Raw genomic sequence first — 27196 nt, 5'->3', positions numbered from 1 at the left:
ATCCTATCTGCAAGATTTCACAAATAATGCAGTAATTGCTAATATAATTCCAACAGACTCTTAGCATCGCTACGAGTGAGAAAGTCTCATCGCAGTCAACTCCTTGAACTTGTCGGAAAACATCTTAACGACAAGTCGAGCTTTCTTAATGGTGATACTTACCATCATTGTCCGTCTTCCTTTTAAAATCCATATGTACCTAACAGCCTTACGACCATCAAGTAGTTCTTCCAAAGTCTACACTTTGTTTTCATATATGGATCCTCTCTCGGATTATATGGCCTCGAGCCATTTTGGAATCCGGGCCCACCATCGCTTCTCCATAGCTCGTAGGTTCATTGTTGTCTAGCAACATGACTTCCAAGATAGGATTACGTACCACTCTGAAGTAGTACGCATCCTTGTCATCCTACGAGGTTTGGGAGTGACTTGATCCGAAGTCTCATGATCAATAAGCTTCCACTTCAATTGGTGTAGGTGCCACAGGAACAACTCTTTGTGCCCTGCTATACACTAGTTGAAGTGACGGTTCAATAACCTCATCAAGTCTCCACCATCCTCCCACTCAATTCTTTCGAGAGAAACTTTTCCTCGAGAAAGGACCCGATTCTAGAAACAATCCCTTATTGCTTTCGGATCTGATATAGGAGGTATACCCAACTGTTTTGGGTGTCCTATGAAGATGCATTTATCCGCTTTGGGTTCGAGCTTACCAGCCTGAAACTTTTCACATAAGCGTTGCAGCCCCAAACTTCTAAGAAATGACAGCTTAGGTTTCTCTAAACCATAGTTCATACGGTGTCATCTCATCGGAATTACGTGGTGCCCTATTTAAAGTGAATGTGGTTGTCTTTAATGCCTAACCCATAAACTATCGTGGTAATTCGATAAGAGACATCATGGTATGCATCATATCCAATAGGGTGCAGTTATGATGTTCGGACACAGCATCACACTATGGTGTTCCAGGCTGTATTAGTTGTGAAACAATTTCCACAATGTCTTAATTCTGTGCCAAACTCGTAATTCAGATATTCATCTCTATGATCATATCATAGATATTTTATCCTCTTTCAACTTCACCCTGAAATTACTTGAACCTTTCAATAATTCAGACTCGTGATTCGTCAAGTAAATATACTCAACATCTACTCAAATCATCTGTGAAGTAAGAAGATAACAATATCCACTACATGCCTCGGCACTCATTGGATTGCACACATCAAAATGTATTACTTCCAACAAGTTGCTTTCTAGTTCCATTTTACTGAAAATGAGGCTTTCAGTCATCTTGCCCATGTGGTATGATTTGCATGTCTCAAGTGATTCAAAATCAAGTGAGTCCAAACGGTCCATTTGCATGGAGTTTCTTCATGCATATACACCAATAGACATGGTTCGCATGTCTCAAACCTTTCAAAACAAGTGAGCCCAAAGATCCATCAACATGGAGCTTCTTCATGCGTTTTATACCGATATGACTTACATGGCAGTGCCACAAGTAGGTGGTACTATCATTACTATCTTATATCTTTTGGCATGAACATGTGTATCACTACGATCGAGATTCAATAAACCATTCATTTTAGGTGTAAGACCATTGAAGGTATTATTCAAATAAACAGAGTAACCATTATTCTCTTTAAATGAATAACCGTATTGCGATAGACATAATCCAATCATGTTTATGGTCAACGCAAACACCAATCTCGATGGTAGAGGGAGCGTACGATATTTGATCAACCTTGGAAATACTTCCAACACATATCGTCATCTCACCTTTAGCTAGTCTCCGTTTATTCCGTAGCTTTTATTTTGAGTTACTAACACTTAGCAACCGAACCGGTATCTAATACCCTGGTGCTACTAGGAGTACTAGTAAAGTACACATTAACATAATACATCCAATATACTTCTATCGACCTTGCCAGCCTTCTTATCTACCAAGTATCTAGGGTAATTCTGCTCCAGTGGTTGTTCCCTTTATTACAGAAGCACTTAGTCTCGGGTTTGGGTTCAACCTTGGGTTTCTTCACTAGAGCAGCAGCTGATTTGCCGTTTCATGAAGCATCCCTTTTTGCCCTTGCCCTTCTTGAAACTAGTGGTTTCACCAACCATCAACAATTGATGTTCCTTCTTGATTTCTACTTTTGTGGTGTCAAACATCGTGAATATCTCAAGGATCATCATATATGTCCCTGATATATTATAGTTCATCACGAAGCTCTAGCAGCTTGGTGGTAATGACTTCAGAGAAATATCACTATCTCATCTGGAAGATCAACTCCCACTTGATTCAAGCGATTGTTGTACTCAGACAATCTGAGCACAAGCTCAACAATTGAGCTTTTCTCCCTTAGTTTCCAGGCTAAGAAAATCGTCGCAGGTCTTATACCTCTTGACGTGGGCACGAGCCTGAAATCCCAATTTCAGCCCTCGAAACATCTCATATGTTTCGCGACGTTTCAAAACGTCTTCGGTGCCTCAACTCTAAGCCGTTTAACTGAACTATCACGTAGTTATCAAAATGTGTATGTCAGATGTTCGCAACATCCATAGTCAACGTTCGAGGTTCAGCACACTGACCGGTGCATTAAGGACATAAGCCTTCTATGAAGCAATGAGGACAAACCTCAGTTTACGGACCTAGTCCGCATAATTACTACTATCAACTTTCAACTAAATTTTCTCTAGGAACATATCTAAACAGTAGAACTGAAGCGCGAGCTACGACATAATTTGCGAAGACCTTTTGACTATGTTCAGGATAATTAAGTTCATCTTGTGAACTCCCACTCAGATAGACATCCCTCTAGTCATCTAAGTGATTACATGATCCGAGTCAACTAGGCCGTGTCCGATCATCACGTGAGACGGACTAGTCAACATCGGTGAACATCTTCATGTTGATCGTATCTACCATACGACTCATGCTCGACCTTTCGGTCTCTTGTGTTCCAAGGCCATGTCTGTACATGCTAGGCTCGTCAAGTCAACCTAAGTGTTTCACGTGTGTAAATCTGTCTTACACCCGTTGTATGTGAACATTAGAATCTAACACCCGATCATCAAGTGGTGCTTCGAAACAACGAACTGTCGCAACGGTGCACAGTTAGGGGGAACACTTTCTTGAAATTAATATGAGGGATCATCTTATTTACTACCGTCGTTCTAAGTAAACAAGATGCATAAACATGATAAACATCACATGCAACCAAATAGTGACATGATATGACCATCATCACTTTGCTCCTCTTGATCTCCATCTTCGGGGCTCCATGATCATCATCGTCACCGGCATGACACCATGATCTCCATCATCATGATCTCTATCATCGTGTCTTCATGAAGTTGTCTCGTCAACTATTACTTCTACTACAGCTAACGGTTAGCAATAAAGTAAAGTAATTACATGACGTTTATGTTGACACACAGGTCATAAATAAATAAAGACAACTCTTATGGCTCCTGCCGGTTGTCATACTCATCGACATGCAAGTCGTGATTCCTATTACAAGAACATGATCAATCTCATACATCACATATCATTCATCACATTCTTCTTGGCCATATCACATCACATAGCATACCCTGCAAAAACAAGTTAGACGTCCTCTAATTATTGTTTGCATGTTTTACGTGGCTGCTATGGGTTTCTAGCAAGAACGTTTCTTACCTACGCAAAAACCACAACGTGATATGCCAATTGCTATTTACCCTTCATAAGGACCCTTTTCATCGAATCCGATCCGACTAAAGTGGGAGAGACAGACACCCGCTAGCCACCTTATGCAACTAGTGCATGTCAGTCGGTGCAACCAGTCTCATGTAAGAGTATGTGTAAGGTCGGTCCGGGCCGCTTCATCCCACAATGCCACCGAATCAAGATTGGACTAGTAATAGTAAGCATATTGAACAAAATCAACGCCCACAACTACTTTGTGTTCTACTCGTGCATAGAAACTACGCATAGACCTAGCTCATGATGCCACTGTTGGGGAACGTAGCATAAGTTCAAAATTTTCCTACGTGTCACCAAGATCTATCTATGGAGTCATCTAGCAACGAGGGAGGAGTGGATCTACATACCCTTGTAGATCGCGCGCGGAAGCGTTCAAGAGAACGGGGTTGATGGAGTCGTACTCGTCGTGATCCAAATCACCGATGATCCTAGCGCCGAACGGACGGCACCTCCGCGTTCAACACACGTACAGAGCAGCAACGTCTCCTCCTTCTTGATCCAGCAAAGGGGGGAGGAGAGGTTGATGGAGATCCAGCAGCACGACGACGTGGTGGTGGAAGTAGCGGGATTCCAACAGGGCTTCGCCAAGCGCTGCGGGAGGAGGGAGATGTGTCATGGGAGGGAGAGGGAGGCGCCAGGGCTTAGGTTCGGCTGCCCTCCCTTCCCCCCACTATATATAGGGCCAAGGGAGAGGGGGCGCAGCCTTGGCCCTTCCTCCAAGGAAGGGTGCGGCCAGGGAGGAGTCCATCCTCCCCAAGGCACCTAGGAGGTGCCTTCCCCCTCTAGGACTCTTTCTTTTCCTTATCTCTTGGCGCATGGGCCTCTTGGGGCTGGTGCCCTTGGCCCATATAGGCCAAGGCGCACACCCCTACAGCCCATGTGGCCCCCCGGGGCAGGTGGACCCCCTTGGTGGACCCTCGGACCCCTTTCGGCACTCCCGGTACAATACTGATAATGCGCGAAACTTTTCTGGCGACCAAAACAAGACTTCCCATATATAAATCTTTACCTCCGGACCATTTCGGAACTCCTCGTGACGTCCGGGATCTCATCCGAGACTCCGAACAACTTTAAGGTTACCGCATACTAATATCTCTATAACCCTAGCGTCACCGAACCTTAAGTGTGTAGACCCTACGGGTTCGGGAGACATGCAGACATGACCGAGATGACTCTCCGGTCAATAACCAACAGCGGGATCTGGATACCCATGTTGGCTCCCACATGTTCCACGATGATCTCATCGGATGAACCACGATGTCAAGGACTTAATCAATCCCGTATACAATTCCCTTTGTCTAGCGGTACGATACTTGCCCGAGATTCGATCGTCGGTATCCCGATACCTTGTTCAATCTCGTTACCGGCAAGTCTCTTTTACTCGTTTCGTAACACATCATCCCGTGATCAACTCCTTGATCACATTGTTCACATTATGATGATGTCCTACCGAGTGGGCCCAGAGATACCTCTCCGTTTACACGGAGTGACAAATCCCAGTCTCGATTCGTGCCAACCCAACAGACACTTTCAGAGATACCTGTAGTGTACCTTTATAGCCATCCAGTTACGTTGTGACGTTTGGCACACCCAAAGCACTCCTACGGTATCCGGGAGTTGCACAATCTCATGGTCTAAGGAAATGATACTTGACATTAGAAAAGCTTTAGCATACGAACTACATGATCTTGTGCTAGGCTTAGGATTGGGTCTTTGTCCATCACATCATTCTCCTAATGATGTGATCCCGTTATCAATGACATCCAATGTCCATGGTCAGGAAACCGTAACCATCTATTGATCAACGAGCTAGTCAACTAGAGGCTTACTAGGGACATGGTGTTGTCTATGTATCCACACATGTATCTGAGTTTCCTATCAATACAATTCTAGCATGGATAATAAACGATTATCATGAACAAGGAAATATAATAATAACTAATTTATTATTGCCTCTAGGGCATATTTCCAACACTAAACCAGTCCTTGAGTTTCGCCATGGCGGTGCTGCAAGGGGCTCTAGTTTGGGACCAACACCATCAGCACTGGTCCCCTTGTATGTAGAATAGAATCCTCGGGTTCATGACACCCTATGCTAATTAATTATTTAGTTCAATATTATTATGGCAAATGTTAAAACCAATGTTGGGCTTTGCTGGAAGAGTTTTATTCAAAGCGAACTGTCAAGAGGGGCCCATAAACCCTCATCGTGTTAGGGACGCAAAATCAAGGAACATAACACCGATATGATGGAAACTAGGGCGGCAAGAGTGGAACAAAACACAAGGCAAAAGGCCGAGCCTTCCACCCTTTACCAAGTATATAGATGCATTAATTAAATAAGAGATATGGTGATATCCCATGATATCCATGTCCCAACATGGACTGCAACTAGCAACGCTATAAGAGGGGCTGAGCAAAGCGGTAACATAGCCAAACAACGGTTTGCTAGGATGGTGGAAAAGGTTACATGCTATCATGGCAATTTGGGAGGCTTGATAAACAAGTGGTAGGTAGCACGACATAGCGATAGCTGATACGTCTCCAACGTATCTATAATTTTTTATTGTTCCATGCTATTATGTTATCAACCTTGGATGTTTTATATGCATTTATATGCTATTTTATATGATTGTTGGGATTAACCTATTAACCCGGAGCCTAGTGCCAGTTTTTGTTTTTACCTTGTTTTAGAGTATCGCGGAAAAGGAAAATCAAACGAGGTCCAATTGACCTGAAACTTCACGGAACTTATTTTTGGAAGGAAAGCCACCCGGGAGACTTGGAGTCTAGGTCAAGAAACAACGAGGAAGCCATGAGGCAGGGCGGCGCGCCCACCCCCTGGGCGCGCCCTCCACCCTCATGGGCCCCTCGTGGCTCCCCTGACGTACTTCTTCCGCCTATATATCTCCATATACCCTAAAACGATCGGGGAGCACAATAGATCGGGAGTTCCGCCGCCAGAATCCTCCGTAGCCACCGAAAGCCAATCTAGACCCGTTCCGGCACCCTGCTAGAGGGGGAATCCCTCTCCGGTGGCCATGTTCATCATCCCGGTGCTCTCCATGACGAGGAGGGAGTAGTTCTCCCTCGGGGCTGAGGGTATGCACCAGTAGCTATGTGTTTGATCTCTCTCTCTCTGGTGTTCTTGATTTGGCACGATCTTGATGTATCGCGAGCTTTGCTATTATAGTTGGATCCTATGATGTTTCTCCTCCCCCTCTACTCTCTTGTAATGGATTGAGTTTTCCCCTTGAAGTAATCTTATCGGATTGAGTCTTTAAAGATTTGAGAACACTTCATGTATGTCTTGTCGTGCGTATCTGTGGTGACAATTGGATATCACGTGATTCACTTGATATATGTTTTGGTGATCAACTTGCGGGTTTCTCCCATGAACCTATGCATAGGGGTTGGCACATGTTTTCATCGTGATTCTTCGGTAGAACTTTGGGGCACTCTTTGAGGTCCTTTGTGTTGGTTGAATAGATGAATCTAAGATTGTGTGATGCATATCATATAATCATACCCACGGATACTTGAGGTGACATTGGAGTATCTAGGTGACATTAGGGTTTTGGTTGATTTGTGTCTTAAGGTGTTATTCTAGTACGAACTCTAGGGCTGTTTGTGACACTTATAGGAATAGCCCAACAGATTGATTGGAAAGAATAACTTTGAGGTGGTTTCGTACCCTACCGTAATCTCTTCATTTGTTCTCCGCTATTAGTGACTTTGGAGTGACTCTTTGTTGCATGTTGAGGGATAGTTATATGATCCAATTATGTTATTATTGTTGAGAGAACTTGCACTAGTGAAAGTATGAACCCTAGGCCTTGTTTCCTAGCATTGCAATACCGTTTACGCTCACTTTTATCATTAGTTACCTTGCTGTTTTTATATTTTCAGATTACAAAAACCTATATCTACCATCCATATACCACTTGTATCACCATCTCTTCGCCGAACTAGTGCACCTATATGATTTACCATTGTATTGGGTGTGTTGGGGACACAAGAGACTCTTTGTTATTTGGTTGCAGGGTTGCTTTTGAGAGACCATCTTCATCCTACGCCTCCTACGGATTGATAAACCTTAGGTCATCCACTTGAGGGAAATTTTCTTCTGTCCTACAAACCTCTGCACTTGGAGGCCCAACAATGTCTACAAGAAGAAGGTTGTGTAGTAGACATCAATAGTATTGAGACAACTAGCAAAGCAAAGATAGTAGTCGTATCCAGAGTAACGGTCATCTTGCCTGAAATCCCGCTAGGAAGAAGATCGAATCCATGAAGTAGACGAACCAACATAGTCAAACGGATCCTCACAATCACAACGTAACCAGAACTATCGAGAAGAAGTGCAACCGGAAAGAAGCAAACAACATGATAAACACACATATCATAACCATGGCATGATGTCCAATCAAGTATGATGCATGTCCGGTTTAATGAGTCATGGCATGGCAAAGTGCAAGAAACAATACTACAAGTTAAGTGGAGCTCAATATGCAACGAGTTGCATATTGACGAAACACCACATTCAAACATTTAATTCACTCCCGCTTATGCTACCCATCAATATTAAATGTTGTTAAACATGGCAAGAGGTAAAGCATAAGTAAACTACACATTTAGGTATTTTAAATGAGGCCGGAAACACCAACAATAATTCCGGAAAATCCCCATATGCATATTTAGAAATTTTCATGCAAACAACAATTTTTAAAGAATTTACATGTTGTTATCATGATGCGGATGACATATGCAAGTTTTACGCAATTTTTGTTAAAAGTTGACATGAACATGATATGAAGCATTTGGTCGCCATGACGGAATGAAAGGGGTGCCATGGCGGTGATAACGAAAATGATGCCAAGGCATTGTTCCGATTCCGACAACTCATTGAGACGTCGGTGCAAAAGAAACATGGGATGCATGGAAGGTGCAATGCAACGGGGAGTGATCTCGGATACCGGGTGTCCTATGTGTCGGTGGCATGACAAACGAGGGACGTGCACGAAACAAACGGGCACGGTGCAAACACGGGGTTCATCTCATACACCACACAACATTCGTCCACGGCGGTCATATCGACGTTATACCTTTGAAGTGTGCATCTTTGAGGCGGAACGAGTTCGTCGAGGGAAGTAGTTATTCTCACGACGGTAGTGGAAGTAGTCATTCATAGGGCGTCGTGGGGAGTAGTCATTCACGGGTCTTCAAGGTTCAACGGTAGTCGTACATGTTCCATAGTTGTTCGGGGACGACGGTAGAGTTACTCGACACATCATAGGGTGTAGTCGTACACATTCGGAGAGGAACTTGTCGTCGAGGGACTTGGTGCATCCAAGATCTTCGGACTAACGGTACTTGGTGCTTGAGGTTCCAATATGGTTTCAAATGCGTCCACGCAAGACATCACAGGTGCAAGAGGCAACATCTTGGTGTGGTTATGGCCACGCATGATGAACTCGAAGCCGAGGCGAACAGGAACTACCTGGGAAGGCAAATGACGGTGGTGTCAGGGCATGAACAGGGGCCAAGGAGCTCGAGGCAAACCCCCAACAGAGAAGACAGTATGAGGCCTCAGCATGGCACGATGAGGGAGCAGCGGCTTGGCGAGCTTGAGGCCATGGCTGCAGGCTGGCTTGGCCGGCGGAAGCGGAAACAAGCTCGGCGGGGCCTGGGCGCCTACGAGAAGACACAATTGGCGGCGGGGTCCAGCGGGTCGCTCCACCGACCGGCCCGCAGGGTCGTGTCATTGCAGCGAGCGCAGATGGCAGGGGCGAGGTCGAGTGACAGTGAGGGGCGAAGTGGACGGTGTCAGCCTGGCGCAATGGAGATGGAGCAGAGGCGGGGGCAGAGTAGAGGTGGTGGTGGCGGACGCGGGCGAGCTCAATCTGGCTGGATCTGGTAGCTAAGGTCGGGGACGAGGCCAGAGATGCGAGGACGAGATGGTGCGGGGCGGTAGTCGTCTCCGGCGGTGGGGAGGCAGCGGCGAGGCGGCGGCCTAGTTCTGCGGGAGGGTCCGGCGATGCTCTCTCGCAGGGGAGGCATGCCATGGGGTCGGGTGCGACGGTGCGAGAGCGAGGCAGGGGGATTGAGAGCGGGGTCGAGCGGGACTTGGGGTCTGCGTGCGTGTGTGTGCGTGGCTGGTGGCGGCGCAAAGGAATGAGGAGGGAGAGGGACATCGATGAGAGTGAGGGATCCTAGCTAGGGTTAGAGTGTGGCTGGGCCTAGGTGGACATGGGTCGGCCTGGGCATAGGTTGCAGCTGGGCTGGGCTCTCTCTCTCACTCTAAAGAGAAATAAAAACAAAACAGAGATAAGAAAGAAAAGAAAGAGAGGTTAGGGGAAGAAGTTGGATACGCGGATAATTTTCCCGGACTCACAAAAATGAGCTTGATCCAAGAAAATAGAAGTTGGCACGAATGCAAGATTTAAATTCAAACTCATTTGAATTTAATTCAAATGGTTTGAACTAGGACAAGGTTTAGGAGTGGCCAAAATGTTGAGATTTTTGGTGGAGCTCCGGAAAGTGAAGAAAGAATTTAGGGCAAAGTTTGGAGACCAAACATGAAGCAGAAAAGGCACAGAATTATTTTGCAAGTGTGTTTATTGGTGATTCCAAAATAGTGGAATATTTAATATAGCTCCCTAATAATATTGGGAGACTTTTATATGTTGTAAAGAGAAATCACCATGTGCATTTCCCTCAATTTAAACGGATCGAAGATCCATGCAATTTATTTAGGTGAGTTTTAAAAAGGGGGTGCAAGATGGCATGATGCAATGTACATCATGGAAAGATGAATGCAATGAACAAAAAAAATCACACGACGAATCTCGGAATCCATGGAAGGCATCTGGAGCGCCGGTCTTGGGGTGTCACAAATTTACTTTTGAACAAATTTCCAGAAAGTATAGTTAAGACTCAACATAACTTTCCATCCGCATCTAGTGTATTAGAAGTTGCTTTGTATCAGTGTGTGCTACAATGCACAATCTTCCAAATATAGATCAAGAATTAGAATTATGGAAATGGGTTAGCAATTAAATGAGGCAATGGTAGGAACCTGAAAGGGCAAAAGAAATGGTAGTTTTCTCCCTAACGCGTACTCGACCATAAAGATTTACTCCAGCATCTGGTAGCCTGCTAATTTAAACACCTAAACAGCAGAAACATCGTAGAAAAATAAAGAAGAAAACTAAAAACACCAGATTTTCACTTCAATTGTTGCTTGAAGCTTTTCGTGGCCAGAGTACAAAGAAAAATAAAGGCAACCTAAGCTTGTATGCAGGTTGATTCATGTCTCACGAATGCATAAGTGAAGGCTCATCCATTGGTTGGTGTCGTCCACTCTTCTTGCTTCCTTCAAACCTAGTAGAGCAGTTTCTCTCAGCCAAGCAGCCATGGCATAGGCATCCATCGCCTCAGCGGGGCTGACCTCTCTATTTGCTCGGCTCTTCTCGCCCTAAATAGTGGGACCAGTCGAATGTCTCATTCTCTCTTTCGCAGCGACGGATCCTCACCGTCTCTCTCCCATCAACGGATCCAATTACGCGTGAAATAAAATGCCACAACTACCAATTAGTGGCATCAATGATACACAATATATCTAATACATACCTCTAACACACTACAAACATGTATAATGGAATCTTGTTATTTAATTTGTACACAGTATATGTAATTGATGTCTACTACACAACCTTCTTCTTGTAGACGTTGTTGGGCCTCCAAGTGCAGAGGTTTGTAGGACAGTAGCAAATTTCCCTCAAGTGGATGACCTAAGGTTTATCAATTCGTGGGAGGCGTAGGATGAAGATGGTCTCTCTCAAACAACCCTGCAACCAAATAGCAAAGAGTCTCTTGTGTCCCCAACACACCCAATACAATGGTAAATTGTATAGGTGCAGTAGTTCGGCGAAGAGATGGTGATACAAGTGCAATATGGATAGTAGATATAGGTTTTTCTAATCTGAAAATATTAAAACAGCAAGGTAACTAATGATAAAAGTGAGTGAAAATGGTATTGCAATGCGTTGAAACAAGGCCTAGGGTTCATACTTTCACTAGGGCAAGTTCTCTCGACAATAATAACATAATTGGATCATATAACAATCCCTCAACATGCAACAAAGAGTCAGTCCAAATTCACTAACAACAGAGAACAAATGGAGAGATTATTGTAGGGTATGAAACCATCTCAAAGCTATCCTTTCTGATCGATCTATTCAAGAGTCCATAGTAAAATAACACGAAGCTATTCTTTCCGTTCAATCTATCCTAGAGTTCGTACTAGAATAACACCTTAAGACACAAATCAACCAAAACTTTAATGTCACCTAGATACTCCTATGTCACCTCAAGTATCTGTGGGTATGATTATACGATATGCACCACACAATCTCAGATTCATCCATTCAACCAACACAAAGAACTTCAAAGAGTGCCCCAAAGTTTCTACCGGAGAGTCAAGATGAAAACATGTGCCAACCCCTATGCATAAGTTCACGAGGTCATGAAACTCGCAACTTGATCACCAAAACATACATCAAGTGGATCACGTGAATGTCCCATTGTCACCACAGATAAGCACATGCAAGACATACATCAAGTCACTACAAAAAAATACACTTCCGTGATGATACATGTTTGTCATAGTAGGTTGCGTTTTTTGTCATGCATGTACATCCATGACGATTTTCTGACAGAATCAAGATAGTCATACCTGTGTTGTCATAGAAGTGTTCCATGACATTACCAAAATTATCATCACGGAAGTGTCCACTTCCATGACAATAAATCGTGCGTCACAGAAGTTCTTTCGTAAAGGGTGACCGACACATGGCATCCACCGTAACAGAAGACCGTTAAGCTATCGGGTCGGGTTTTGGATCTGATAACCCGTTAGCAGCCCCGACCAATGGGGATTTTCCACGTGTAAAATCATCATTGGCTGGAGGAGACACGTGTTAGGTCTGCGTTGGCACAGGTGTCACTCATCCAATGGGCGAGACGCGCCTATGATATGTTGACACGTGGACCGGACCATCAAGTTTAAATGGGCCGGCCCAACTGAAGGCCCACAAGATTTTGCGGACCATAATGGACCGGCCCAGCTAAAGGCCCATGAGATTTTGCGGACCATAATGGACCGGCCCAGCTAAAGGCCCATGAGATTTTGCGGACCATAATGGGCTGGCCCAGCTAAAGGCCCACAAGATTTTGCGGGCCATAATGGGCCGGCCCAGGTAAAGGCCCACAGATTTTTGTGTGTCATAATGGGCCGGCCTAGGTAAAGGCCCACAATATTCTTGCGGATCATAATGGGCCGGCCCAGCTAATGGCCCACGAGATTTCACCGACTTTAATGGGCCAGCCCAGCTGTAGGACCACAAGATTTTGAGGACCTTAGTAGGCCGGCCCATTAACTGGCTGCCATGTTTTGGGCCAAATGCCAGCCCATATTTTATCCGGTCCATTAATGGCCTGCCACGCTCCGAGCCTAATAGTGGCCCATATGAGATCCGGCCCTTTAAAAGCATACCACATTCTGGGCCAAATTACGGCCCAGATCAGGTCCGGCCCTTTAAGAGGCTTTGGGCTCAATTATGGCCCATATCAGATTTGGCCCGTCAACTGGACACTATGCTTTTGGGTCCACTTGCTAAAGGCCCACTTAGTAATTCGGCCTGATATTAGTTTTGGCCTGTTAAGGGCCCGTTTAACATTTCGGCCCTATATTAATTTCGGCCTGTTAAAAGCCCGTCATATAGTTGGGCCTAACTACGGCCCAGTTTGCATCCGGCCTGCTCGCAGCCGATATCTGATTGGGCCAAACAAGGATCGAGACAATTTTGGCGTGTTAAAAGCCCGTGATTTGATTCGCACAATCATGGGCCGTGGTTCATTTCGGGCTGCTGCCGGCCCGTGAGCTGTTCGGCACGTTTCAGGCCCAACCTACATCGTGATTGCATGACGGCCCGATTATGTACCGTAATTTTACGGTTTGGCCAGTTTACTGCGAAGACAAGATATATATACAGTAAAATAACTGCAGCATCGTGAATAAGAAAAAACCTAGACTATACAATAAAGAAATTACAGCATATTACATCCACTGGGCATCAAAGTTTGCCACTATGATAATAAAGCACAAGCAGACAGCAGATTACATACACTGGGAATCAAATATCGCCACCAGTGCAAATAAACATGCCGGCAAAATAATATACAAAACCAACAGCACTTCAATAGAGTTCAAGAAAGGTTAGCCCTGCTGGGGAGCTGCAGCGCAAGCAGCTGAGCAAGATGATGAGACTGCGCTTGTTCAACACTTATATCTTCCTCACTCTGAAAGATAAACAAGCAGACATATGACAGGTTTTGCACATAAAAGTATCAGTGCTGACAATTCATCACATTTCTTACTAACGAATAAAGTGACACAGTTTAAAATTGCATTAACACAATATGGTATTGTTCAGGTCAAGACATGGCAGGAAATGACATTGTGAAGGAGTTGGCAGCTTCACGACACCACTGGATTACAGATCAAGAACTCATAAGTATCAATGGTTAGTGTGCTGTCAATTTATACCATTTCAGATTGGCAAATAAAGAGACGGTTTGAATAATAGTAGAATGATATGACATTGTTCATAGTTAAGACATTGCAGAATATGACATTGTGCTGTAGTGGGTAGGTTCACCACACCACTGGATTACGGATGAAGAACAGAAGCATACATGCAGTGCAAAAGAAGATCACTTGCTCTGTATAGTTTAATTTACATGGTATGAAGAAGGAACTTGGTTGTACAACTGAAAACTTAAATTGAGAAAGGACAAACTTTTGTTTATGAACTACATAATAAACTTTAAACAAGCAATTTGATGCAAACACCAAAAATAAATAACTATTGCAGTCATGCCTAACCAAATATATACAACAAAGTTTGAAGGCTTGAGATGGACAAACTTACATTATTGGTGAAGGCAGGCTCTATAAAGGCCTTGTCCATGCTGATGGGGGGGGGCAATTCAAGAAGTTTACCACATAATCTTCTTCAAAAGCATTGCCTTTATTCTACATTTTGTTAAGAGTAAATATAGATGTGATAATATACGAAAAAATGGAGAGTATTTAAGATAAGATGAAGAGTGATTACATAACCAAGTAGCTATAAATGTAAGTGCAGCGATACAGGCAAAAGGTACAGCCAAGAGCAATGCACAGCTAAACTTCTTCAATACCAACCTTATGGTAAGAGTAAATATAGATCTGATGTGTAGAAAATGGAGGGCAAAGAAAAATAAGCTGCAGAGTGATGGTACATGAACAACTACCTGTCATTATAAGTACACTGATACAGGACAGCATGTACTTACAAGAACAATGCAGAGCTAAAAAAACATCGGCATTGGATATATTCTACACTAATGTAACCATTCATACAGATCAGATAATTTGGAGCGAACAGTTGATAAGCAAGCTATCATGCATACTGCTGTCACATAATGAACCAGGTATGTATGCAAGTGCAGTGATATAGGACAACAGGTACTAACAAGAGCAAAGCAGCGGGCAGCATATTTGTGATATCCTGTCGTTCTTGTCAAACCGTAATTCTTCTTCGAGCATATTTCCTGCAAAAAAGATCCGTAAGGCACATGCGGAAAAGTAGAAGTTCAAATTGTCATGTGATTTCATAGACAGTACCTCATCCTGGGAACAAGACCAGTGCATAACAAGGGTTTTCCATTCAATGTCTTCTAAATTTAGCACAGGAGACTTCACCAGGAATTCGTTTATAGACTTGCCATCAAAGTGTGATTTCCTCAGGTAACACCGATACTGCTGCAATGCTTCCTTAAAAAGCACAAGCAAGCTTTGCTCGTCATGACTATCCAGATTGACCCTCGCCTAGTTACAACAATGTAATGTAAATCATTGATGTGTTCAATTAGCAGAAAACAGGAAAATAATAACCATGAATAATAGCACTTACACGTAAGTTGGACAGGAAGATGTAATGGTGTTTGTCTTCACAATAATCTTCCCATGATGGGAATATATGCACGTAGTCCCTAACAACATTGAAAGCATTGTCTTTTAAACTGGGAATAAATGGAATGGGGTTCCAATTTGCAGGAATTGGTCGTCTTTGCAGTTGGGATAGGTCTTCGGCCGGTGGACTTGTTGTACTTTTTGCTGGAGTTGGATTTTTCTGTGGTACAGCTGGTGCTATGGCAAATGAAATCGGTATACCTTTTGCTGGAGTTCAGGTCCTGTGTGGTGGGGCTAGTGGTGTGGCTAGTGAAGTATGGGTACAGTCTGCTGGAGTCGGTCCTACGTTTTGTGTCACTGGTTGTACAACCAATATAAGTGGGATGATGTCTGATTTCTTCGGCACCACCGCATTTTCCAAGGACTTTGCTGGTGCTCCTTCAGGTTCGGCAATCACCCTCTTCCTTTTTGATGTCTGATGCACAAGAACAACATTTGAGTGGAAAAACATGGTATGATGACAGATGGAATATGTATTGATAATGGATGGGCATGGCATCTCGACATATATGATGAGTAAACTAAGCATATGGCGCTGCAACAAAGTAGAAGAAATGCGAGACAACATATAAAAGATACCCGCAATCAATAAAATATTGCCAAATTAGAACAGGCACCTTGATGGGTGAACAGGACATGCCATCTGCCTTTGACTCCTCGAGGTTAGAATAGTCATTAGGATCATATTCTGAACAAGAATCAACAGGTGGGGACCGTATGAGTTTCATTGCATCCAGAATGGCACTCAATGCCTTGGTGCCAATTTTGTAAGTCATTGCAGTGTTTAGCTTCAAGAGTGGACTACTGCTAGTGCGACACAAAGCAGCTACATAGATCATAGTGTAGATATAACGAGAAAACCTTAAGCATTAGAGTAAAATCAGCAAAGTGGAACTTGCTGGAATATATGTGCTAGTATTGCCGGTACGACTAGAAAGGCTTCGGATACCATCTCTCTTCAAGTGAAGGTGCGGTACTGTTAATATCAGTGTAACTCTCAAAGGCGACACAGCTCCCCGCATTTCCTTGCTATTCTTATAGGATTCAAGTGGACAGGCCACTACAAATCCTATTCCTATGTTTACAAGATCCTACGAATCAAAGAGGCTCAAAGTGTCCATCAGAACTGACCATATAGACCTCTACACTGCAAATGTCCCTGCTCATCTTCAGTACAAGGAACATACTGTACTACTATCATACTCCCTCCGTTCCAAAATATAAGTCTTGGTAGAGATTTCCACTATGGATCACATACAGATGTATCCAGATACATTTTAGAGTGTAGATTCACTCATTTTGCTCCATATGTAGTCCATGGAGGAATCTATACAAAGACTTGTATTTAGGAATGGAGAGAGTATATATTAAAGAAGAATGGAAGAGGAACATGGTAAAGAAGAGCAAGAAGATTCTGGATAATAAAATGTTGGTTGCGCAGTGCCCACACATGATGAACCAGAGCGCATTAAGAATGCAACTCCCAGCTGTCTCTCGACCATTTCAGGCGGTTGGATGAAGATCCTATGTCTCCTAACCCTTCTTCTTCCTCGTCTCTAATTCTTCCCATACAGAACACCGCACGGGCCGCCGGCCGGACCACCGGCCCCCACCGCCCGTGTTCCTCCGCCACCCCCACCCCAACCCCGCCCCAACCCCCACCCGCGTCGAGTTTTCTTCGTTCAGCGAGGCCCCACAACCACCCGAGCCCCTTCGGTCGCACCGGCGAACTCTGGCAAGCTCTGAAAAATTGATTGACCCAATTTTGAAATTTAGTCTACTGTGATTTAACTAGTGTGGAATATAAAAGGGGATAACCATAAGCATTGGGAGTATAGTATTGAGCGTGCCATGGCGGATCTGAAGGTGCAAACCGGACAAAGGCAACTTCGCAACCAAGACAAGAAATCAGAGTAAAGCAGTGGCGATCTATTTTCTTGCTGTGATAAATAAGTTGAGCAGATACGAAAGAGTACCGCCTCTGGTGCGGCGCCGTGCACGCATCTGCTGAGAATTTGACGGTGCTGCGGCAGCGATGGCTGTCGGCGGCGTGGAAGCAGATCTAGGAGGGTAGACGGTGGCGGCGGGGCGCGGTGGACGAGACGGTCGTAGGAGTGGCACCGGCAAGGTGGACGACGACGGGGATGAAGCGAGAGGACGGGATGCAAGGATCCCGGTCTGAAGCCGTGGATGAGAGAGGTCGATCTCTTGTAATGGACGGCGGCGTCGGGGTATCAGCTCCGGCATGGTGGAGGAGGACGGCGGTGGATGGGGCGGCGGACGGCGGCAGACGGAGGAGGGTGGGGTGGAGAGGGTGTTTTGGCGCCCACGAAGTACGAATGGGGAAAGGGAGGTAGAGAGGAAGGGTGGAACCATGTATTCGGGGCGCGCTTGTCTCAAATTCAAGGAAATTTACAAACTTAGCCCCCGTTTCAAATTTCTACTACATCACAGCAACATTAGTCGGTTGGGATAGGACGGTAATCTCGCATACACTGAATATTTGCCGACGAGAGTTTGTTTTTGGCGCCCACCGTGTATGAATATGAATCGGGGAGGGAGTCGATTTCGGCCAAGGACACACTATGTTTTGGCGTCCACCATGTATGAATCCGGGTGAGAGGCGGTTACGTCATTTTTGGGTGAAATTACAAACCTACCCCTATCGAAACCTATAGAAATCCAGCAGATAGGCTTTGCGTGGCAGGGATAGGCAGTAGTGATTTCCATCTCGCAGATTTTTGTTTCAGGCGGTTACTGCGACTTTCCCCGCTTCGTTCAAAGTTTGCAGAGTGCACGTTTACCGTTCCAACTCAATTCGAATCCCGTTTGTATTCTTTTTTTTCCGGGTGGAATCCATTTTCAATTGGAATTACATTCTATATACATCATTTCTTATATATACTTTCAAAAGCACAACAAAGAATTCTGCTCCTTTATATGTATAATATGATTTACAAATACAACGATCTCGAAATCTTAAGGTTGAATTCGAATTTTTTTAACCAAATTATGTTCTACTAAAATGTATGGATCAATAATATCTACATAGTAAATAACATAGATGTGCGTGAATTCATATGAGTATGCATGTTTGATAGATCAATTTTGGTTCGAGTATGGATTACATGTATCATCATCTCGAATTCAAATATTTGAATCCCTTTTTTTGTTCACTCCTTTCATGCCCATCTCTCTCGCATGCATGCTTCTACAGGTAGCTATCACTCTCTTTTCTCCAGCTCACCCGCACGCTCACTTCATGTTTCTCCTATCCTCGCAAACATGGTCTCTTGATGTCTCCCTTGAGAAGTGTCACACTCTCCCTATCATTATACATTACACGGTTTTCATTATATCTCACGTCTCTACTGTTCTCTGGTATCACTCGGTACCTAAGCTTTCTTTTTCACCGCCACACACACAGTCTCCACTCGTCTTTCACTCTGTCTTTCTCTCTATGGGATTCTCTCACACACCCTATATGTCTCTACATATGACTCATACCACTAAAATTACTCTCTCTCTCTCTCTCTCCTGTAGACACAACATTTGTTGCGTTCTCCTTTTCGTCTCCATCCCAGACTGACATTATTCATTTGTTTACCGATCAGACAACCCCGACTACCGTCTCCTCTCTCTCTCTCTCTCATAGACACACACACAACTCCTGCTTCCACTCCCCTTCCCAACTACCATCTCTCTCACACACACACAAAACTCTCGCTTTCGCACCCCGACTCGTATTTCTCTCACAAACATTTATCGACTAGCTAGCCTCTAGATAAGTTTATACACCCGCACATTCGTGCTTCCACCATCGCATACATGTCTCTCTCCCGCTCCTTGTATCTATGTAGATTTTTCTTCCCTTCTTGAGACACACCCTCTCGATCGTGCACACACACACTATCGCCTCATTTTAAGCTGATACTTATCGCACACACACTCCTTGTGTCTTTGTCACACATGCACTCCGTCCTCCTCCACTCTCCCTCTCTCTCACACACACATGGGCTTTTTGCAACAACTAGCAAGATGCACATGCGTTGCATGGAACATCAAGATGCATTTGTATGAGTAGTTTATCTTGTGGGGGAAAAGGATGAACGAGGGAAGGCCTTATTTGCAAATGTGGAGAGGGGTGTGGGTATCTTTTTGCAAAATTGTCATAGTTTCCTTCCTATCCGTCAGATATAGATCGGACGACCTATATTGCAGGATGGCAGGCACACGATCATCACCGACAATGCTTTTTATAAGAGTAGGGATAAAAAATAGAGTTGGTGATGATGGTGGGCCTGCCATCCTACAATGTAGGTCGTTCGATTTATATCTGGTGGATAGGAAGGAAAATATGGCAATTTACCCGCGCTCTTCACCACATTTGCAGATAAGGCCTTCCCTCGTTCATCCTTTTCTCCCACAAGATCTTGATGTTCTGTGCAACGCATGGGCATCTTGCTAGTAAGAGTAGAAATTAGACATATACCACTTCTCGAATCTTGAAACCAACAACATTCCTCCCTTATCTCATCAAAACCGCCAAAGGAATATATTTTGAGTGAAACATAACATATTTTTAGTGATATACGTATTTCAAAACTAGACTTTTTTTCTATCAAATCGGTGAATATGTATTAATCTACTTTGATCGTGTGGCAACGCATTGGCACATTGCTAGTAGTTATTATAATTTTTTGGACACCAGACAAATGGTGGAGTACATATACGAAGAGAAGAGGTGCACGCACGCAGTCGGCCTCTCGCTGTCTCGCACACATGAGTGTTATGTAAAGGCGACGTTAACAAATAAACCCTAACACCCTAGGTGCACGATTGCTGCATTCGCGGGTACCGGGTACGTGGTGGAGCACCTTTGTAGGAATAGTCATCTCGCGTGATAATTTGATCCATAGGAGTTGATGGTCGGAACCACAGGTGAACGACTTGGAGAGCGGTGGCTTGCCAGTCGCCACAGATCGAGTAGCCACGTTTAAAATATCGTTTTTTTAGCGGGGTTAAGAGTTCCAATTTTCAATGGCGCGTTATAAGTAGTAAGTAGTTTTTAGAATGATTGGTATGGAGCGAAAATGGAATTCATAGTACTATGTACCTCCTTGGCGTATGGTTGTATGGTTTTTTTTGCGATGGAGGTTGTATGGGTTTATGTTGCGAGATGTTGAACCTGGTAGTTCTAGGGCAAATACTATGGTTTAGATTTAGATGCTGGTTTTTAGTAATGAAAATCGAAAGGGGAAACCCTTCTTTGATTAAAAAAAACTACTACCTCCATTCTGGTTTACTAGTCCCCATCATACTTTGGGTCAAAGTTTGTCCATGAATTTTACTTGTAAAATGTGAATGGAAAACGAGATGCGTGCATGAACACTAGTTACTCTAACCCCCTCTCTTCTTTAATTCTTTGCCACATCAGCATGTTTGCTATTCCCGTGTGCATGATACTGATACGTCTCCAATGTATCTATAATTTTTGATTGCTTCATGCTATATTATCTACTGTTTTGGATGTTTATGGGCTTTATTATACACTTTTATATCATTTTTGGGACTAACCTATTAACCCAGAGCCCAGTGTCAGTGCCAGTTTCTGTTTTTTACCTTGTTTTAGGGTTTCGAAGAAAAGGAAAATCAAACGGAGTCCAATTGACCTGAAACTTCACGGAACCCATTTTTGGAAGGAAAGAAGCCCAGAAGACTTGAAGTGCACATAAGGGAAGCTTCGAAGAGGCCACGAGGTAGGGGGCGCGCCCTCCACCCTCGTGGGCCCCTCGTGGCCCCCCTGACGTACTTCTTCCGCCTATATATCTCCATATACCCTAAAAACATCAAAGAGCATAATAGATCGGGAGTTCCGCCGCCAGAAGCCTCCGTAGCCACCGAAAGCCAATCTAGACCCGTTCCGGCACCCTGTCGGAGGGGGAATCCCTCTCCGGTGGCCATCTTCATCATCCCGGTGCTCTCCATGACGAGGAGGGAGTAGTTCTCCCTCGGGGCTGAGGGTATGTACCAGTAGCTATGTGTTTAATCTCTCTCTCTCGTGTTCTTGAGGTGATACGATCTTGATGTATCGCGAGCTTTGCTATTATATTTGGATCCTATGATGTTTATCCTCCCCCTCTACTCTCTTGTAATGGATTGAGGTTTCCCCTTGAAGTAATCTTACCGAATTGACACTACAAGAAATATGTCAACTAGTGACCTTCTGTCAGTGATCTTGGAAGAATTGGTCATAGATCTATGACCATTTGAGACCAATTGGTCAAAAGTTGTTCAGGGGGCTCCAAACCCTAAACTATAACGACCATTTTGGTCAGAAAGGTCGTAATTTCCTTACATGAAATTGTCATAAAGCATATAGCACTGGTCTGCTGCCTTATTTCTAGCTGATCATGACCAATATAGATGGTCATAACCTTGTAAATTGTGGTGGGTTGCTATGACTAGTCGCCACCTCATCAATTTTGCCTATGTGTCATGTCCATGTGTCAGTTTTTGCCCTAGGTTGTGAAGCAAGCTATATTTCTGTCATTCCAAAAATTCCCAAAAAAATCTCATAAATTCTTTGGGTCATATCTTTGTCAAATATGTACAAAACCTTCCTTGCCTAGTTCAAAAATAATTCTATAATATTCATTTTCCTATTCTGTTCAGAAAAGCACTTTGTGAAGGAAGTGCTATTTATATATTCTTGATTGCCCTCAAAAATTTTGGGCACTCTTTCCTATCGAAATCATTGCCACATGATAAAATTCAGGTCCATTTGCCCAGTAAATCTTCCTCAGCAAATTTCCAAAGTTTTTGTCCACCTAGAAGCATTGTGAAGGAAGTACAAGATAGGAATATCATTATGAGTTTAATTTTTGCCACATATTCTATATGCCAAAGTCATAACTCTACACAAAAGTTTAGCTCTATCTAACAATACATGTGAGCTCATCATCGAATCTTTGTTCCTGGTAATATTTTTAGTTTGTGAAGCAACTACATTTTATATTGCTTTATAATTGCTGGAAATTTTCCAGGACATTACCCTGACTATAGAAACCCCCTACACCAAATTTCAGCATAATCCAATCATCTATGTAAGCCCAGCTTCAATTTCTATTTTCTGTCCAAATTGGCACATTGCAAAGGAAGTGCTATCTAGACACCTCCTATTGTCCTCAAACTTTTTGTGCCATCTTACATATAAAAATCATTGCCACATTCCAATATTCAGCTCCATTTTCCTATTAAATCTTCCTCAGCAAATTTATGAAGTTTCTATCCAAAGAGAAGCTTTGTGAAGGAAGTACAAGCTAGGATTATCCAAATGGTATAAAACTTTTACAGTGCTTTAATATGCCCAAATTACCATACTCCACAAAATTTCAGCTCAATCCACTTATCCATTTGAGTCCAGATTCAACATCCATATTTCTGCCCGATGTGGTACTTTGCAAAGCAAGTACCATCCAAACTCCTCCATTTGAGATGACAATTTGCCAAGACAGTATCCCTAGTAGATGATCATCCTCAGCCAAAACTCAGGCCCATTAGCCCTGTGAATTTCCCGTACCGTTTATCAAACGCTTGGCTGCTAATTCATGTTTGAGCACAGTTCGGTCTCCTCGTGAGATTCTTCTATTGTTATTTTCTTCCTAGCATCTACCCGAGGAGTGCCCAACCTACTAGACATGCCTAGGCTACCCAGAACGCATGGCAATGCCACGGTCAAGCGGTGACCACGCGGCGGGCATGCGAGTCTACGCGCTTTAGAGTTGGGGCCCTGGGCCACCGTCCAAACCACGACGTATCACCACCAAACCATTTATTTATGATTAAATAGATACTTATGTAACTAGAAACGATTTTTGGAAAAAATAAAGAGCAAACTATAAGGCAGTTGCAGTTCAAATTTGACACGTTTCCTACTAAATGGGCGAAAATTTGTCTTTTTTACGAGAGGTGGATAAAAACTTTTGACACCCAACCATTTTTTCAATTGTGAATTAAATATGGCCTAGTATTTTAGAAAATTGATTTGGTCCAATTTTGCAACAAATATATGGTAGGTCCTACAAAAAAACTCATTTCGGGCACTCAGAAAATGGAAAATGAATTTTTCGTGCCAAGAAAATGAAAACTTCCTTAGGAAACATTGTTTGGAATTCCAATATGCACCCTTGTGCACAATATGAGATCATTTTAACAAACTATACCATGAATGTGGCCATAAGATTGATCATTTGGCTTGAAAGCCATGAATCTTCATGCATGATAGCTCATTTTTAGAACACCTTTTTTTAAATAATTGTCGTATTACAACTTTATTATTTTTCCTCGTAACTTGGTCACATATAATGACACAATGCGAAGGTTTTCCAATTTTTTTTTGAATTTTTTATGCCCGTTTCAAAATGCGGTCAAAACGGCGGGCTTGATCGTTCCTAGCTAGTGGTTGAATCTTGGAAATTTTTTGATGTTTCTATGATTAAATAGATACGTATGTACCTATAAATGATTTTTGGAAAAAATAATGAGCAAACTATGAGGCAGCTGCAGTTCAAATTTGACCCGGTTCCTACTTAATCGGCAGAAACTTGTCTTTTTCACCAGAGGTGGATCGAAACTCTTGACACCCAACCATTTTGTCAATTGTGCATTCAATATGGCCTAGTATTTTAGAAAATTGATTTGGTCCAAATTTGCAACAAATATATGGTAGGTCCTTCAAATAAAAACTCATTTCAGGCACTTGGAAAATGGAAAATAAATTTTCCGTGCAAAGAAAATGAAAACTTCCTTAGGAACATTGTTTGAAATTCCAAGATGCACCCTTGTGCACAATATGAGATTATTTGAACAAACTATGCCATGAATGTGGCCACAAGATTGATCATTTGGCTTGAAAGCCAAGATCTTCACGCATGATAGCTCATTTCTGAGAACACTTTTTTAAATTAATTTCCGTATTACAACTTTATTATTTTTCCTGGAAACTTGGACACACATAATGACACAATGCGAAGTTTTTCCAATTTTTTGATTCTTTTTCAATTTTTTATGCCCGTTTCAAAATGCGATCAAAAGGGCGGGCTTAATCGTTCCTAGCTAGTTGTTGAATCTTGGAAAACTTTTGATGTTTCTCTGATTAAATAGATACTTATGTAGAAATGATTTTTGGAAAAAGAAAGAGCAAACTATGAGGCAGCTGTAGTTCAAATTTGACCCGGTTCCTATTAAATTGGCGAAAATTTGTCTTTTTCACCAGAGGTGGATCAAAACTTTTGACACCCAACCATTTTGTAAATTGTGCATTAAATATGGCCTAGTATTTTAGAAAATTGATTTGGTCCAATTTTGCAACAAATATATGGTAGGTCCTTCACAGAAAAACTCATTTCGGGCACTCAAAAAATGGAAAACGAATTTTCCGTGCAACGAAAATGAAAACTCCCTTAGGCAACATTGTTTGGATTCCAAGATGCACCCTTGTGCACAATATGAGATCATTTGAACAAACTATGCCATGAATGTGGCCATAAGATTGATCATTTGGCTTGAAAGCCATGAATCTTCAAGCAAGATAGCTCATTTCTGAGAACACTTTTTTAAATTTATTGTCGTATTACAACTTCATTATTTTCCCTGGAAACTTGGTCACATATAATGACACAATGCGAAGGTTTTCCAGTTTTTATTTTTTTTGAATTTTTTTATTCCCGTTTCAAAATGAGATCAAAACGGCGGGCTTAACCGTTCCTAACTAGTGGTTGAATCTTGGAAAACTTTTGATGTTTCTCTGATTAAATAGATACTTATGTACCTACAAATGATTTTTGGAAAAAATAAAGAGCAAATTATGAGGCAACTGCAGTTGAAATTTGACCCGGTTCCTATTAAATCGGCGGGAATTTGTCTTTTTCACCAGAGGTGGATCAAAACTTTTGACACCCAACCATTTTGACAATTGTGCATTAAATATGGCCTAGTATTTTAGAAAATTAATTTGGTCCAATTTTGCAACAAATATATGGAAGGTCATTCTCACAAAAAACTCATTTCGGGCACTCGGAAATGAAAAATGAATTTTCCGTGCAAAGAAAATGAAAACTCCCTTTGGCAACATTGTTTGGAATTCCAAGATGCACCCTTGTGCACAATATGAGATCATTTGAACAAACTATGCCATGAAAGTGGCCATAAGATTGATCATTTGGCATGAAAGACACGAATCTTCAAGCATGATAGCTCATTTCTGAGTACACTTTTTGAAATTAATTGTCGTATTACAACTTTATTATGTTTCCTGGAAACTTGGTCACATATAATGACACAATGCGAAGGTTTTCCAATTTTTTTGAATTTTTCATTCCTGTTTCAAAATGTGATCAAAACGGCGGGCTTGACTGTTCCTAGCTAGTGGTTGAATCTTGGAAAACTTTTGATGTTTCTCTGATTAAATATATACTTATGTACCTAGAAATCATTTTTGGAAAAAAATAAAGAGCAAATTATGAGGCAGCTGCAGTTCAAATTTGACCGGGTTCCTATTAAATCGGCGGGAATTTGTCTTTTTCACCAAAGGTGGATCGAAACTTTTGACACCCAACCATTTTGTCAATTGTGCATTAAATATGGCCTAGTATTTTAGAAAATTGATTTGGTCCAATTTGGCAACAAATATATGGTAGGTCCTTCACAAAAAAACTCATTTCGGGCACTCGAAAAATGGAAAATGAATTTTCCGTGCAAAGAAAATGAAAACTCCCTTAGGCAACATTGTTTGGAACTCCAAGATGCACCCTTGTGCACAATACGAGATCATTTGAACAAACTATGCCATGAATGTGGCCATATGATTGATCATTTGGCTTGAAAGCCATGAATTTTCAAGCATGATAGCTCGTTTCTGAGAACATTTTTTTAAATTAATTGTCGTATTACAACTTTATTATTTTCCCTAGAAACTTGGTCACATATAATGACACAATGCAAAGGTTTTCCAATTATTTATTTATTTTGAATTTTTATTCCCGTTTCAAAATGTGATCAAAACGGCGGGCTTGACCGTTCCTAGCTAGTGGTTGAATCTTGGAAAACTTTTGATGTTTCTCTGATTAAATAGATACTTATGTACCTAGAAATGATTTTTGGAAAAAATAAAGAGCAAATTATGAGGCAGCTGCAGTTCAAATTTGACCGGGTTCCTATTAAATCAGCGGGAATTTGTCTTTTTCACCAGAGGTGGATCAAAACTTTTGACACCCAACCATTTTGTCAATTGTGCATTAAATTTGGCCTAGTATTTTAGAAAATTGATTTGGTCCAATTTTGCAACAAATATATGGTAGGTCATGCAAAAAAAA

The sequence above is a fragment of the Triticum aestivum genome, chromosome 2A, assembly GCF_018294505.1.
Source record: "Triticum aestivum cultivar Chinese Spring chromosome 2A, IWGSC CS RefSeq v2.1, whole genome shotgun sequence".
Taxonomy (NCBI): domain Eukaryota; kingdom Viridiplantae; phylum Streptophyta; class Magnoliopsida; order Poales; family Poaceae; genus Triticum; species Triticum aestivum.
Note: the sequence above shows the minus strand (reverse complement) of the source record.